We start from the raw sequence: 15,017 nt of genomic DNA, 5'->3' as shown, positions 1-15,017 counted from the left end.
CTATCTGTACATGGGACAATAAAAACCTATTACCTATACCACACCAGACTGAAATATTTTTGGATTTGAATTCCCATCCCTGCCTCCCTGCCAGCTTTTACTTATTCGAAACAACCGTGTTTAACTGGTAAAGCTGATAAAGTATAGTGGTTATTGAGGGTGGACAGGGAGGAAATGTGTTCAGCTTCCTGATTTAGGGAAGTGGGAAATGTTGTTCTCTGAGATGTTAACAACATCTTTGTTATATTCCCAGGAGATTTTCCCAGGAGTTTTTATATTTGCATCTTTGCCACATTCTGCTTACACAATCATGTGCTGATAATATTAGAGCACAGGTATATTGGGTATATAAAAGATGTAGATTAATAGTAATTAGAATTGCTTAAGATAGATGTCTAGACTGATTACATTATTTAAATTACAAAACTCGGTAGTGATATTTTTAGACATGTTCAAGGATATCAGTACAGCTTGTTTTTTGTAGTCAACCAAATGGTTGATTTTCACATCACATGTAGCACTTTATTTATTAATGCAACATGTAAACATTTATTGGTTCATATATTAATACCTTTTGAAACTTTCCTATTGTAATAAGGTATAGGTAATTTTCTATTGATTCAGGGCCCCAATACATTTTTATGGACCACTCCCCATACTTTGCGAACCTCTGACCTCTGAACTCTTAAAAATGGACACATGTGAAATGTGCCCACTGTCGTTATAATCAATAATGCACGAATTGGGGTACCAGCGGAAAGGACCAGTCCACCAAACAGCTGCCAGTTCCGACCTTTGAAATAATAGTGGAACTACAAGTAGCTATAAAATTCAGGGTCTAATTTCTGAGATTCTGTGCTCACCACTGCACATGATACTTTCATGTCTTTGAAATGGAATGTCATGAGGGCAGGAAGTCATATGCTAGCAATCTGTAATGCCCTGTATTTTGAGGAATTCATCTAGACGATATTACTGCAACATATTTTCAAGCTATTTTAGAAGTTATTGAAATTAATGCATGCATCGATTGCACATTTTTTAAACATGAACTGAAATAAGCATCGGAGACAGATTATGGTGTCAGCTTTTGCACAAAGCCAGTTTGTTTAAAGTGCTGCTGAAATGGACTAACATAATTCAACTACGGAATAGGAGAAGGCAATTTAGCCACTCATAGCTGCTCTGTCATTCAATAAGATTCAATAACAAATCTAGGAATAAGTTTGTGGTATAACTTTCTCAGAACGTTTGGAATGAAAAGCTCAGAAAGCAACTTTTATATATTTGGTTTTAACCGTGCATCGTACATCTCTCACTTCTCATGTAACCGTACCGTCTCCTCCTAAATAACAAGCATTTGTTACCCACAGTATTATTTTGACCATAATCTTTATCGGCTAGTTCCAAGACAACTCAGCATGTAATATTAATTGGATTAGATTCAATAATTTTCTTCCTGCCTGAAACAATTCCTGCTCTTTGATTTCTTCAATGCAAAAAAAGTATATTTATAAAAAATGTTTAATATGCTAACCACATCCACTACCACCATTTCCCAACATCACCATTTCTTTGGACCATTCTTATTTCTAGCTTTTCATCATTTACTTTTCTTTAGTTCAAAGTTGACGATCTACACCAAAATCCATTGCTGTTTTGCCTACTTGCTTAAAAGCTCATTGTAACTTAATGGTTCCATCGATGTTTTGTACAATACTATCTTTCTTTGTGATATTAACAAATTTGTTTAGTTGGTTTTCTCTCACATCATCTAAATTGTTTATAAATATTGCGACAGGTTACAGTTCCAGCAACCATGCTTTTGGAAGTCACAAGAAATATCCTTCCAATTTGAGTAGTATCCATTGTCTCTTGCTGCTCATTTAACTTGCTAATTCATAATTATTCACAATTCAGTAATTTAACTTCAACTTCATGCGTTTCAACTTCAATTAGTACTAGACCAAGTGGACCCGTTGGGCCCATTCCTCATAAAGGGGAAACAGGGAAGGGGAGAGGATGTCACTGAGTGAGCCCTGGACCCAAAGCCTCTCCTGTATTGGTGTAGCACCCTCCTCCCCCCACTGACCCATTCCATCCCCCCTACCCCACCCCCACTTGTCCCTCCCCTGCCCCCTCCCCCAGCCCTGCCTCCACCCCCATTCCCCCCTCCCCTCCCCCCACCCCCACTCTCTCCTCCTCCCCACCCCCACTCTCTCCTGCCCCCCACTGTCCCCCTTCCCCCCACTGCCCCTAACCCCCACCCCCTTCAGTCTGAAGAAGGGTCTCGACCTGAAATGTCACCCATTCCTTCTCTCTAGAGATGCTGCCTGACCAGCTGAGTTACTCCAGCATTTTGTGATACCTTCTCTAAAATTATACTGATTGTGTTGGTGAAAATTATTATAATTTCTGTCTTGTTTCATTTATCCATAAATAAACTATTTCTGAGCAAACTGACTTTATCATAGCATTGATTGTGTGCTCACTCTAATAAGCAGTCTCTACCCCAATTCATTTCTTAACAATGTTATTACTAGACATTCTGATGGTCTCTTGTCCATTCTAAAATGTCAACGTGTTCAGTCATTTGGTCATTTCTTTTAGACTGCATTAATTTGCTGATGAGGCTAATTTTTCTGTAATTTCTTATTCTTCTCTCATCTATCTCAAATGACTGAAAGGAATGCAATTTATAGTCTAAAGAAATGGTTGCCAAATGCCAAGAGCTTTGGATGATTGTGTGGTATAATAGTGCCGATAGTTGAGTCATCACTTCACAAGATCAGAGACATGGGTTCAATGTTACCTGTGTGACTGCTTTTCTTCAACATCCCAAAGTCATGTAAATTGGTAGGTTAATTGGCCATTATAGTTTGCAGTTGAGTGGTAGAGTCAAGAGTGTTTATTTGTCATATGCAATGGATATGAACCAGAACAATAAAATTCTTCCTTGCTGGACCTTTATAGGGACATTAGATATGTACAATAAGTATACAACAAATTATCGGTTATTCTAAGTAAACTAGATGATGATAGTGCAAAGGCCAGAGTACATAGAGCAGTAAACATCTAAACATTTATCTAGTTGAAATGCTTAGATGTTGAGAGCTGCCTTCTTGAGGCAGCACATCCTGTAGATCCCTTTGATGGTGGGGAGGTCAGTGCTGGTGATGGATTAGGCAAAATCTACTGCTTTCTGCAGCCTCCTTTGTTCTTGAGCTTTTGAATATCAGAACCAGGCCATAATGCAAGCAAATTATGAGAATATGGGGAGAATAAAAACTGGATTATAATAGGATTAGTCTAAATGGGTGGTTGATGATTGATGAAGACTCGGTTGGCGAAAGGTTCTGCTTCCATGCTGTATCTTTCTATGACTCTGACTTTATTGGACTTAGGGGATCAGCGATCTTCTTGGGCATCTTCTTGTTCCTTTAAATACCAAAAATTGAAACCATTTGAGGACTAAACAGTGCCAATATGTAAATATACTTGGCCAGAAAACAAAATAATGTTGTTTAACTTTTTTGATGCGCCTGTACACCAGATCGGCACATACCATGATAAAAAAGACACTGATCGTGAGGGTGGGAGAGAGTTGCCTTCAATGTTGCCATTTTCGAAAATTAAATGCGGGGATTTGTGGTACAGGTGTCAGAGGTTATGGGGGAAAGGCAGGTGAATGGGGTTAGGAGGGAGAGATAGATCAGCCATGATTGAATGGCAGAGTATACTTGATGGGCTGAATGGCTTAATTCGACTCCTATCGCTTATGACCTTATTATCTTTATCCCGAATGCAGTTTAAATTTCCTGGCAATGCCCAGGATGCTATTTTCTTCCTCCAATGTAAATACTGGCATTTGGAAACATAGTTGATGAAGTAATCACTTCATCATATCCTCCATTTCATTCTTTTCCTTTGTCATATTGTTTTTTCAATTGGAGTATCACCATTATTCATTTATTAGGGAGTCCACACTGATCATCACCACCCTCTTTCTCAAAATGTAATTTGTTTACACTGTTGCTTCAATTTTGAAGTCTGATGCATTTTTTTAAATACACTTGTCTTTTGTAGCTATTATTATTTGTTTTGTTCCCTTATGCTTTTCCTTATATAACTCTCAGTCTGCAGGATCTTCACTAACATTTGCCTTTTGGTTTGATGTTATTGATGTATCTTGTTGATGTACTTCCCTTACTACTTTAATCATCTGTGGCAGCTTTATTTTAGACAAGTAGAGCTCAAGGCACATGAGGATATGAAATGGGTCTATGTTAAGTTCTCCACTAGCTTCCAATTAGCAAACATCTCGACTCTCTTCAATACCTGAAAATGCCGGATCTGGCCTTGGGGCTTCTTGGTCTTTCTCACCTCTGGTCACCTCGTTGAAGTTGATCATATTAAAAGTAATTTTGAGATAACCATGTGGCTGCTAATCAGCTCATTACTCAATACTAAATGTTGTAAGATTTGAGAAGTTTTCCCTCATCCTGCAAGCAACACCAAACCAAAAAGCTGCAGTTTGGACATTTTAAACGGGAAACTGGGGCTGATAGCGGAGAAAGGCTGCGGTCAGTTTACTAAGGGATGTCACAATCCGTGGGTCCTAAGATGGCTGCAGGACCTCGTGACCAGCCACAAAAGCAAAAACCTTACAGCCCAGTCTCTAGGTTTCTGCAAAGCCACGGCCAGAACAATGGATGGATATTGGCCATGCAGAAACCTGCGAAACCAGGTCGAAGTCCAGACACTGGGGCACTGACATCAGCATACTCACAATGCCCCAAGCCGACCTACACAGTTAATCTCGTTAAGGGGGCACAATAGCCCATAGAAAACTACCTGGTAGGTGATGGGAAACCAGTTAAACCCATCACCTCGCAACGAAATACCAATTAACACCGTCTGGCCATCACCGGTACCCCCGGACATAAGCGCAGATCAGAGAGAAAACTCATACATATCTTTTAAACAAAGAGATCCTGAGATCTGGCGGGAGATAGGACGGGCCAGAATTAGTATAACTGGCCACGACTTTTGGGTTTTAAACTCATGCAAGGCAGAAGTCAAAGGGATGCAGGAGGAAGAAGAAATACTGCAAGTCAAACGGATGCAGGAAGAAGAAGAAATACTGCAAGAAAGAAGTCAAACGGATGCAGGAGGAAGAAAAGACAGGCAAGAAGAAGCGAAGTGCAAGAGAGAGGAACCGGCACGCAACTCGAGAAGAAATACTGCAAGAAAACCTGCAAGGAACGCAAGAAACGGAAGGAAGAAACTCAGGGGACAAGCACGACCCTCACGAAAAGCAGCGGAGAAGCAGCACGAACAGTCAGTAACCCCAGTAATAGCCCTATGGTGAGCATGTACCCCGATCCTGCATATCCTGGACATAGTTTAGTATAGAGGGGAGGGTGGTTTGAATAAACGTGGGTGTGTAAAGGAATATGTGTTGGTCAATTTTGCGATGTGTCGTACGTTCCCCATCTTACAGTCGTGTATATATCTTGTAGAACTGTGCGTTTTAGAATTCATAGTTAAAAGTATTCATGTAATTCGGTATGTGTCTTATAGATATGTCTTATAGAACTGTATAAGTATTCATGGACAATAGTCCCAAGCGCTCAATAAAAGCCTTTTCCATTTAAACCCTGGTCTTCAAATCTGGTCTGGTTGAATTTTCTGCACTATAAACGCTCCTGCATCTAAGTCCAGTGTCTAGAACCGTAGGGGGTGAGTGGGTCGAACCACTCACGGGGAACCAGTGTGCGCGGCCTGGTCAAGGGATCAGAGCAAGGCACGGGGACCTTAGGTCGGGCGAAAGCTCGGCGCAGAAATCCCTTACAATGTATATACGGTCTGTATTTTTTTGTTTTATGGGCAGACAAGGGTGATGCAGAAAAAACCCAATTGGTACCACCTCGTGTATTTTTTTGCATAGTAAAAATGAAGCCTATATTTCTGAAGAATAGTTTCGCAAATGAGTATTGCAAGTACTGACAAGTAGTGTAGAAAAGGGACAATCACAGATTTCATATTACTAAGTAGGCCTTTCATGTTTGTTTGTTCCTCATGGAATCACAACTCATTGAGTCTCTATTACAGTAGGATAAAATGTCTCTGTCAAAACATGGAGGTGGAGTCTTACACTTATTTGAAAATCAATATAAATTCAAGGTGAAGTTGAATTATAAGTACAATATGATAAGCCAAAGCAAGGCTGGACATGACACTAACAGAATCCCGCGACCCAATAGTAAGAGGTGTTGCTCCAACCCTAGCAACAGGGAAGAAATGGACTCCAGCAGCAGTGGTACTGGACACAAAATCCGCCCTCCGACACCGGGACATGCTGGGTCCTGTCCAACAAGGCCAAGGGGGCATTGGCCTGGGAACAATGAAACCTACCTGGCAAAAGGCTACTCCAGCTGAACGTCGGCTGGTGGTGGAGGAGAGGAGGAGGTGCACCACAAAGAAGAAGCAGCCAGGTGTGCCAAAGCCATGTCCCAAGCCAAGCAAGGCAGCTGGATGAGGTGGGATGGCGTTGAGAGGAGGAAGATCACATGGAGTGAGCTGTGGAGCATGGAGTCAAGTATGTTGAGCTTTATTATCAGAGCCACTTACAACGTCCTTCCCTCTCCCACAAACCTAAATCTTTGACTGGGAGAGGATCCAGCCTGCCTCCTGTGTGAGGTTCCAGCAAACCTCAAGCACATCCTGGTCGGTTGTAAGACCAGCCAAACACAAGGCAGATACACCTGGCGACACAACCAGGTGCTGAAGTGTTTGGCAGCTGAACTCGAGTGCAAGAGTTACCACCAACGCCATGCCTATCGATGCCCAGATAACATTCCCGCAAATACCATCCTTCATCCGGGAAGGAGAGAAATGGAGGACTAACCCCTTGCCTCTCAACTCATGCCCACTGAACGCAGCCAGTGACTGGGAAAGGAGTGTTGATCTAGGCCAGAGGCTTTCCTTCCCAGTTGAAATCGCAGCTACCAACCTGCGACCAGACCTTGGCCTCTGGTCCAACTCCTGTCGGCGTGTTTTCATCATTGAGCTGATGGTCCCCTGGGAGGAGGCTGTGGATGAAGCATATCAAAAGAAAAGGCTGAGATATTCCAACCTTGCAGTGGAGGCAGAGGAGCGAGGTTGGAGTGTGTGCGTCCAGTGGAGGTGGGGTGCAGGGGCTTTGTAGCCAGTTCCACCGCAAGGCTCCTGAGGGAAGTAGGAGTCAGAGGACAGGCCCAAAGGAGGGCAATCGAAGAACTTGCCAATGCCGCCGAACGGAGCAGTCACAGGCTGTGGCTGAAAAGGAAAGATGCTGTCTGGGCTGCCACGTGACCATCTGGAGGCTAACCATAAGACACACACCCAGGTCTGGTCACCCTGCGGTGGGCCTGCCTCGACTGAGGGTGACTTGTGATAAAAGGCCGAAACACCCAGTGATGTTGAGGTACACAACTGAAGATGTGTCTGAATGGTAGCACCTAGTGGTCAACCCCAAGAACAACACCAGTCAATTGTAGTGCAAACCTTAGGGATTGTAACATCCAGTCCTCCTAATCAATCTGGTTATATTGTTTGACTATTAACATAAATTAGCACATGAAAATAAAATATACATTAGATGTTGGAAATTTTGTTTAAATGGTAGGTGGAAATGCTCAATAGCATGTGCAGCATTGTGTGGTGAGCGAAAGAGAGTTAATGTTTCAGGTCAGTGGCCTTTTGCGTCTATCTTCAGTGTAAACCAGCATCTGCAGTACCTTCCTATAGATCACTGTCTGCAATTTTCCCTCCAAGTTATGCACAATTCTGAATAGGAATTTTTTGCAGGTCGTTCGCCAGTTTTGGGTCTAAATCCTGCAACTCCCTACCCAGTAGCATTGTATGAATGCCAGAAGGAATGCAGTGGTTCTAGAAAACATTTTGCCTCCAGCTTCTTAAGGGTAATTAGGGATTAGCAATAAATGTTGACCTTGTCAATTATGCCCAGATCTTAAATAAATACATTTGTTGGTTCCTCAAGTTGTCATGCTTTCACCAATGTGGTGCATAGCTTGATCCTTGCCATGCGTGCTTGGGCATTTCTTTGAACTCGGTTGGCCAGGGCTTTTATTCTGCAATGTGATCGAAAATAATAGTTTTTAACCAATCTTGTCTTTTTTTTGATGGGGATAGAACATTTAGAGATACTTCCCGATTTATATGATGTGAAGTTTTCTGAGAATAAGGAAGAGCAATAGAAGTCTATATGTTCCAGTTTTGAATTTATTAAGGACCCAACATAATCAGAGGTTACACGAATTATCAAATGCTGAATATAATTTTTTATCTGATTTGGACAATGAAGGTAAACCGCAGTTTCCAAATGGTCCAGCACAACACTCATCCTATGAAAAGCATCAGACTCAGCCTGAAGAAGGATCTCGACCCGAAACGTCACCCATTCCTTCTCTCCTGAGATGCTGCCTGACCTGCTGAGTTACTCCAGCATTTTGTGAATAAATACCTTCGATTTGTACCAGCATCTGCAGTTATTTTCTTACACTAGACTGAGTAAACTAGTCTGAAGAAGGGAGCCAACCTGAAACATCAGCTATCCACATTCCCAAGATGCTGCCTGACCCGCGAAATTATTCCAGCATTTTGCGTCCTTTTCTGGAAACTAGCATCTGCAGTTCCCCGTTTCTCGTTCAGTGACTAAACGCCTTGGTCGTCGTGTTATGAACGCCATCAGTGCAGTTTCAGAGTAAATGGTCGGGTTCCTACTCAGAGAAGCACAAATTCAAGTCCGTAAGCCATTTTCTTTCACAATTCTTTGCACCGTTCAATTATCAGGGTTTGCTTTGAGGGCTGACATTTGCAGAGAGCCTACTTCCGGATTCCATCTGTTTGTTTGCACACGACCTTGCCCAGTTTCGGTATATCTTTAGGAATGCAACTTATTAATTATCCTGCAGGGCGGAGACTTCAGTTTGGCACCATTGGATTACAGTCGGAACATTTCGTTTAAAGCGCTCCCTTTAGCTGTTCAGCGCAGAATATATGTTGCACGCTTACTTTGAAGAAGTTAACTTTTGTGCCTGAGACCAGTTTAAAGGTTTCTGTTGGGTAATCTGGAGCGTGCAGTAGTTGTGACGAAGTGTATTTTGGTGAGTCGGTCTTTGCCTGTCTGTTCATGAACAGTTGTTATGTTGATAGTATGCCAGAATGATGTTCGTCGGAGGGAAGCGCGCAGGTTTTTACGGATTATCAGGGACGGGAGTAACAAAAGGGGGAAATTAAATTCGGGTGTGATTTGCTATTTAATAATTAAATATGTGCCAAATGTATATGTCTCTTCAGTATTGAATTCCTCAGATATCATTAGTCGTAGTTTATGCAGTAAAAGCAAAATATATGCTGCAGCAAAATAACGATGACACTACATGCCTTTACAAAAAAAAAATCTATTTTCCAAAGGCATATAGGATATTAACTTTATTTCCAAGTACTGTTCCTAAACTGCGCTTTTTGAACGTAAAGTGGGATCGTTTTCTGTGAATCTGACAATGTTTTAGTTCCATATTGAAGCGAAACGGCATAGTGACTATCCTTTCAATTGTGTTAGTTTAATCCCGGGACGCCATTTATCAAATCTGAAAAAATTTATTCCACAGTACTGGAGTAACTCAGCGGGTCAGGCAGCATCTCTGGAGAACATGAATAGTTGACGTTTCGGAATATTTCTGTATTTATCAAATCTGGTGGGTTAGACAATAGACAATAGGCGCAGGAGTAGGCCATTCGGCCCTTCGAGCCAGCACCGCCATTCAATGTGATCATGGCTGATCATTCTCAATCTCATTGTACCCCGCACCTCCAGACTCAGGAACAGCTTCATCCCCAGGGCCATAGCTGCTATGAATCGGTCCTGCTGAGCCGGATGGTCACAACGCATAGATCAACTTGCACTTTACCCTGTCTAAAACTGTTACATTTGTTTCGTTGGGTTGCTGTTGTCTAAATTACTTAAATTATTGCATCGTATGGGAGGCGCATTCCCAATCTCGTTGTACCCCTGGGTACAATGACAATAAAGATATATTGTATTGTATTGTATTGTATTGTACCCCGTTCCTGCTTTCTCCCCATACCCCCTGACTCCGCTATCCTTTAGAGCTCTATCTAGCTCTCTCTTGAATGTATTCAGAGAATTGGTCTCCACTGCCCTCTGAGGCAGAGAATTCCACAGATTCACAACTCTCTGACTGAAAAGGTTTTTCCTCATCTCTGTTCTAAATGGCCTACCCCTTATTCTTAAACTGTGGCCCCTGGTTCTGGACTCCCCCAACATTGGGAACATGTTTCCTGCCTCTAATGTGTCCAACCCCTTAATAATCTTATACGTTTCGATAAGATCCCCTCTCATCCTTCTAAATTCCAGTGTATACAAGCCTAGTCGCTCCAGTCTTTCAACATATGACAGTCCCGCCATTCCGGGAATTAACCTAGTAAACCTACGCTGCATGCCCTCAATAGCAAGAATATCCTTCCTCAAATTTGGAGACCAAAACTGCACACAGTACTCCAGGTGCGGTCTCACTAGGGCCCTGTACAACTGCAGAAGGGCCTCTTTGCTCCTATACTCAACTCCTCTTGTTATGAAGGCCAACATTTCATTGGATATCTTCACTACCTGCTGTACCTGCATGCTTCCTTTCAGTGACTGATGCACTGGGATACCCAGATCACGTTGTACGTCCCCTTTTCCTAACTTGACACCATTCAGATAATAATCTGCCTTCCTATTTTTACCACCAAATGATTAATTTAATTTGTGTAAATGAACACGACGACTAATATAAGGTGTTCCATACCAGGACTTCCGAGATGTCCTCATTTTTTAGGGAACAGGGATTCCCCTCTCCCATCATAGATGAGGCCCTCACACATGTCTCCTCGGTACTCCGCAACTCTACCCTTGCTCTCCCTACCCCGAGTCACAACAGGGACTCCAATGGGATCCCACCACTGGTCACATCCTCCTACCTCCTCCCCTTTCCGCCTTCTGCAGAGACCGTTCCCACCGCAACTCCCAGGTTAAATGATCCCTTCCCACCCAAACTACCCCCACCCCAGGTACCTTCCCCTGCAAACGCAGGAGATGCAACGCCTGTCCCCATACCTCTTTCCTCGACTGTCCAGGGACCCCGACAGTCCTTTCAGTTTAGGCAAAGGTTCACTTGCACCTCCTCCAACCTCATCTACTGTATCCGTTGTTCAAGTTGTGGATTCTTATACATCTGCGAGACCAAATGTAGACTGGGTGATCGTTTCACTGAAAACCTTCGCTCAGTCTGCCTAGACCTACCTGATCTCTCGGTTGCGGAACACTTTAATTCTCCTTCCCATTCCCACACTGATCTTCTGTCCTAGGCCTCCTCCATTGTCAGAGTGAGGCGAAATGAAATTGGAGGAACAGCATCTCATATTTCGCTTGGGCAGCTTACAGCCCAGTGGTTAAATCTTGATTTTTTTAACTTCAAGTAACCTGACAATCTCTCTCCATCCCCAACCCAAGTTGCGCCAGCTTCTCATTTTCACCCAACAAACAGCTAACAATAGCCTGTTTCCTTTATCATTGTTAGTTTTTTGCATATCTTTCATTCATTGTTCTACATCTCTCTACATCATCATCTGTATCTCTCATTTCCCTTTCCCATCACTTACAGTCTGAAGAAGGACCCGAAACGTCACCCATTCCTTATCTCCAGAGATGCTGCCTGCCCCGCTGAGTTACTCCAGCTTTTTGTGTCTATCTTTGACATGTTGGCTTGTGGGCAACATTTTGATCTAAGAGGTGGCACATTATGATTTCAGGCCCTATCCTGGATCCAGGGTCTATTAGCTCTAACAGATCGGTACACGGCATGGGGGAAATACTAGATTGTGAGGTTTCTCTGTTATAGATGAAACTTTAAGCTGTCATGTTTACCTATAGTGAATATTGCAAAGAGTTCTTTGAAAGCATTAGAGTTGTTTCAATATTTTTGCAGGATCTCACAGCACTGACAAGGCCACAATTTATTGTTCATTCCTAATTGGTCAAGGATGTGGTGATGAGCTTCCTTGAACCACTGCAATCCTTCTGGTGAATGTACTTTCACTGTGGTGTTATGGAGGGTTTCCAGGATTTAGACTGTGATTATATTTCCAACTCAAAATGATACACTACTTGGAAGGGATCATACAAGGAATGGTGTTCCCATGGGCATGGTACACCTTTGATTGTGGTTTTGTATGGCACTGTTGGATGAGTGTAGGCACGTAACTACAGTTTATTTTGTAGATGGTATGCACTAAATGCACTATTGGGGCTAGTTTGAGAGGTTAGGGTTCGGCAATCAAGCAATTGATTTTATCAATATGGTGCCAAAAATTCTTGATAGTTGTTGGAGCAAGTGAAGAGTATTCTATCACGTTCTTAAATTGTGTTCTGTAGTTGACAGAAAGGATTTTGAATGGTCGAAGATGAGTAACTCATCGCAGAGTACCCAGTTTCTGATTTACTCTCAGAGCCATGAGGCTTGTGTGGTTGAATATGGGGTCAACAGAGGTCCTAGGATATTGATAGTGATTAAGCAATGGTAACAATAAGATAGGTGGCATGGAAGGTTTTTAATTGTTGCATTATGAAAATAAAAAAACATTTAAATCTTTTTTGAGTGTATCTGTGGCACGTTTGTTATTTTTGATTTCGATACGTTTTACCTTTTGCAGGTTTGAACCTTGTTTGCCAAGGGCCGTTCTTAGAAAGCAAAAATATGATTATATTCTGTTCAAATGCACACCATGGCAAAATGCATGCATTTGAAAATCTGTTAAGATTTCAGTTAAAAATATTTACAACCGCTATTTGCTAAATATGACAGAGGCTTTATGAAAATCAACACACGTGTATGTATAATTAATTGGTGACATTATTTTAAATTGAGAAGCCTATGTGAAATAACATGATCCAGAATAAACCAGACTCACATTTACACCTTGTTATCTTTAGGTACTTTAAATTTTGATATTGTTTATATGGAGACAACTGACAGATTTTTGTCTGTTTACAATCACATGTTTTGAGTATGATTAACATCCTGTGCCTTTACCGTAAAGTGACTCAGTCATTCACATTAGGGTGGAAATGAAACGTTTAACTGGCTATGAATTATGCAAAACTCGTCAAGCCTGATTTAACATCATCAAAATATTTTCCAGTAAAATTTAAAAACCGGGGCTTCCAAACTAACCAGATCTTTTTGAATTTTGGGAGTGATCACTTGAATCATATGAAATCAACAAATTAAATTTGAATCTCTTTGAGGTTTAATTTATTTCACGACTGGCTGTTGATGTTTATTGAATGTAATAACATCAATTAACATCTTTGGGGGGGGGGGGGTGGGGGGGGGAGAGACATTCTAACTTGTGTATATGATACTATTAACTCCATCTACAAGACATTTCAGTCCATCATTTCAGTCTATTATCAAACCTGAGCAAACAGCATAACGCTTGAATTTTTCTTTTCTATTCTGGAAATGGAGCTACAAAAGCGAATACAGTTGAAAGTATTTGAACTATAGATTACACAAATCTTATAAATAATTTGTCTAATCTATAGTTCAAATACTTTAAATTTAATGCTTGAAACTGAAAAATGCAAAATGGGGATTATAGAATGTTTGGTGAAACTCTACAGCAAATATGAATTTGTATTCCATTACCTAACACCTGACTAATTTAAGCCTGAGCACAAATATTTATGCAGAATACACATTGTAGATGTTTTTTATTGGTCTTGCAAATTTCCCACCTTTTCACAATCAAACAATGTTTACATATGCCAACATTCAAAAGAACATATACATTTGGGACATAGAAAGCTGCAGAAATGATTGTAATTGCAGTTTGTGAATGTTTTTGAACTTTAAAGGATAATCAGAATTGTTAATCAATACCCTATTGAGTGTACATGAAAACAAACTTCCAATGTTATCCATGGCTCACTTGGTATTCTCTTGTCTCTTGAGTGTGTCTTGCTCACAGAGTGTTGAGTTTGAGTATCTATGCTGACACTGAAACTGTATCGGAGGGAATGAGGTAATGTAAAAGGTGCTGATTTGTAATTGAAGATGTAACATTGAGATGCTACTTGCTCTTTGTAGAGGATTATTTTCAAGAGCCAGAGAATTTTCTCTTGTGTCTTGCCCAATATTTATTCTCCAATCAACATTACTGATGAAATAGATTTTCTGGTCATTATCCATATTATTTTTTAATTCTCTAATGTGCGTAAAATCTCAGCTCATGCATAGCTCTGTTTCCTCTGGAGCACTTTGGGATGTTGTGAAAAACATAATTATATTTGCAAGTCTTATATAGAACATAGAACAGTACAGTGCAAGAACAGGCCCTTCAGCTCACAATGTCTGTGCCGAAAATGATGCCAAGACCAACTATTATTTGTCTCAACATAATCCATATCCTTTCATTCCCCACATCGCCATTTGCCGATCCAAAAGTCTTGTAAAAATGCCACTATTGTATTTACCTCAACCACAACCCTCGGTAGTATGTTCCAGACACTCACCACCCTATGTGTGTAAAAAATAAATTGTCCCACAAATCTTTATCATGCTCCTCTCACCTTCAGGTTATGCTCTCTGGTATTTGATTTTTCCATCCTGTCGACCCTATCTATGACTCTTATAATTTAATATACTTCTATCAGAGCTCCGGTTTCCAACCCCACTCCCGACTCGCAAAGTGCACCCGAGCCCTTCTTCACCCACCGCGCAGTCCAATGACAAGGCTGTTGTTTCTGCGGCTCACGAAGTAGACCCTGGGGACAGCACTTACGTTGGGATGCCACCCTCCCTTCCCCCCAAGTAAGTCCTGGAATTAATATTATCAGGGCTTCTGTGCTCCTGGGAGATCAATGTTCAAACATTAAACATTGTGCT

General features: G+C 41.5%; 1 protein-coding gene across 2 annotated transcripts in view; it reads left to right on the top strand.

The window, feature by feature from the left end:
* The first annotated feature begins 8,988 nt into the window (after positions 1-8,988).
* LOC144595310 (synaptotagmin-like protein 2) overlaps positions 8,989-15,017 on the top strand; it is a 117,001-nt gene continuing 110,972 nt past the window's right edge. For both annotated transcript variants that reach the window (XM_078402650.1, XM_078402649.1), the window contains exon 1: positions 8,989-9,170. The gene's annotated coding sequence lies outside the window, so the exon portion shown is untranslated. The remainder of the gene's footprint in view (positions 9,171-15,017) is intronic.

This window comes from Rhinoraja longicauda, chromosome 7 (assembly GCF_053455715.1).
Source record: "Rhinoraja longicauda isolate Sanriku21f chromosome 7, sRhiLon1.1, whole genome shotgun sequence".
NCBI classification, from domain to species: Eukaryota; Metazoa; Chordata; class Chondrichthyes; order Rajiformes; family Arhynchobatidae; genus Rhinoraja; species Rhinoraja longicauda.
Note: the sequence above shows the minus strand (reverse complement) of the source record. Positions and strands in the feature narration are given on the sequence as shown.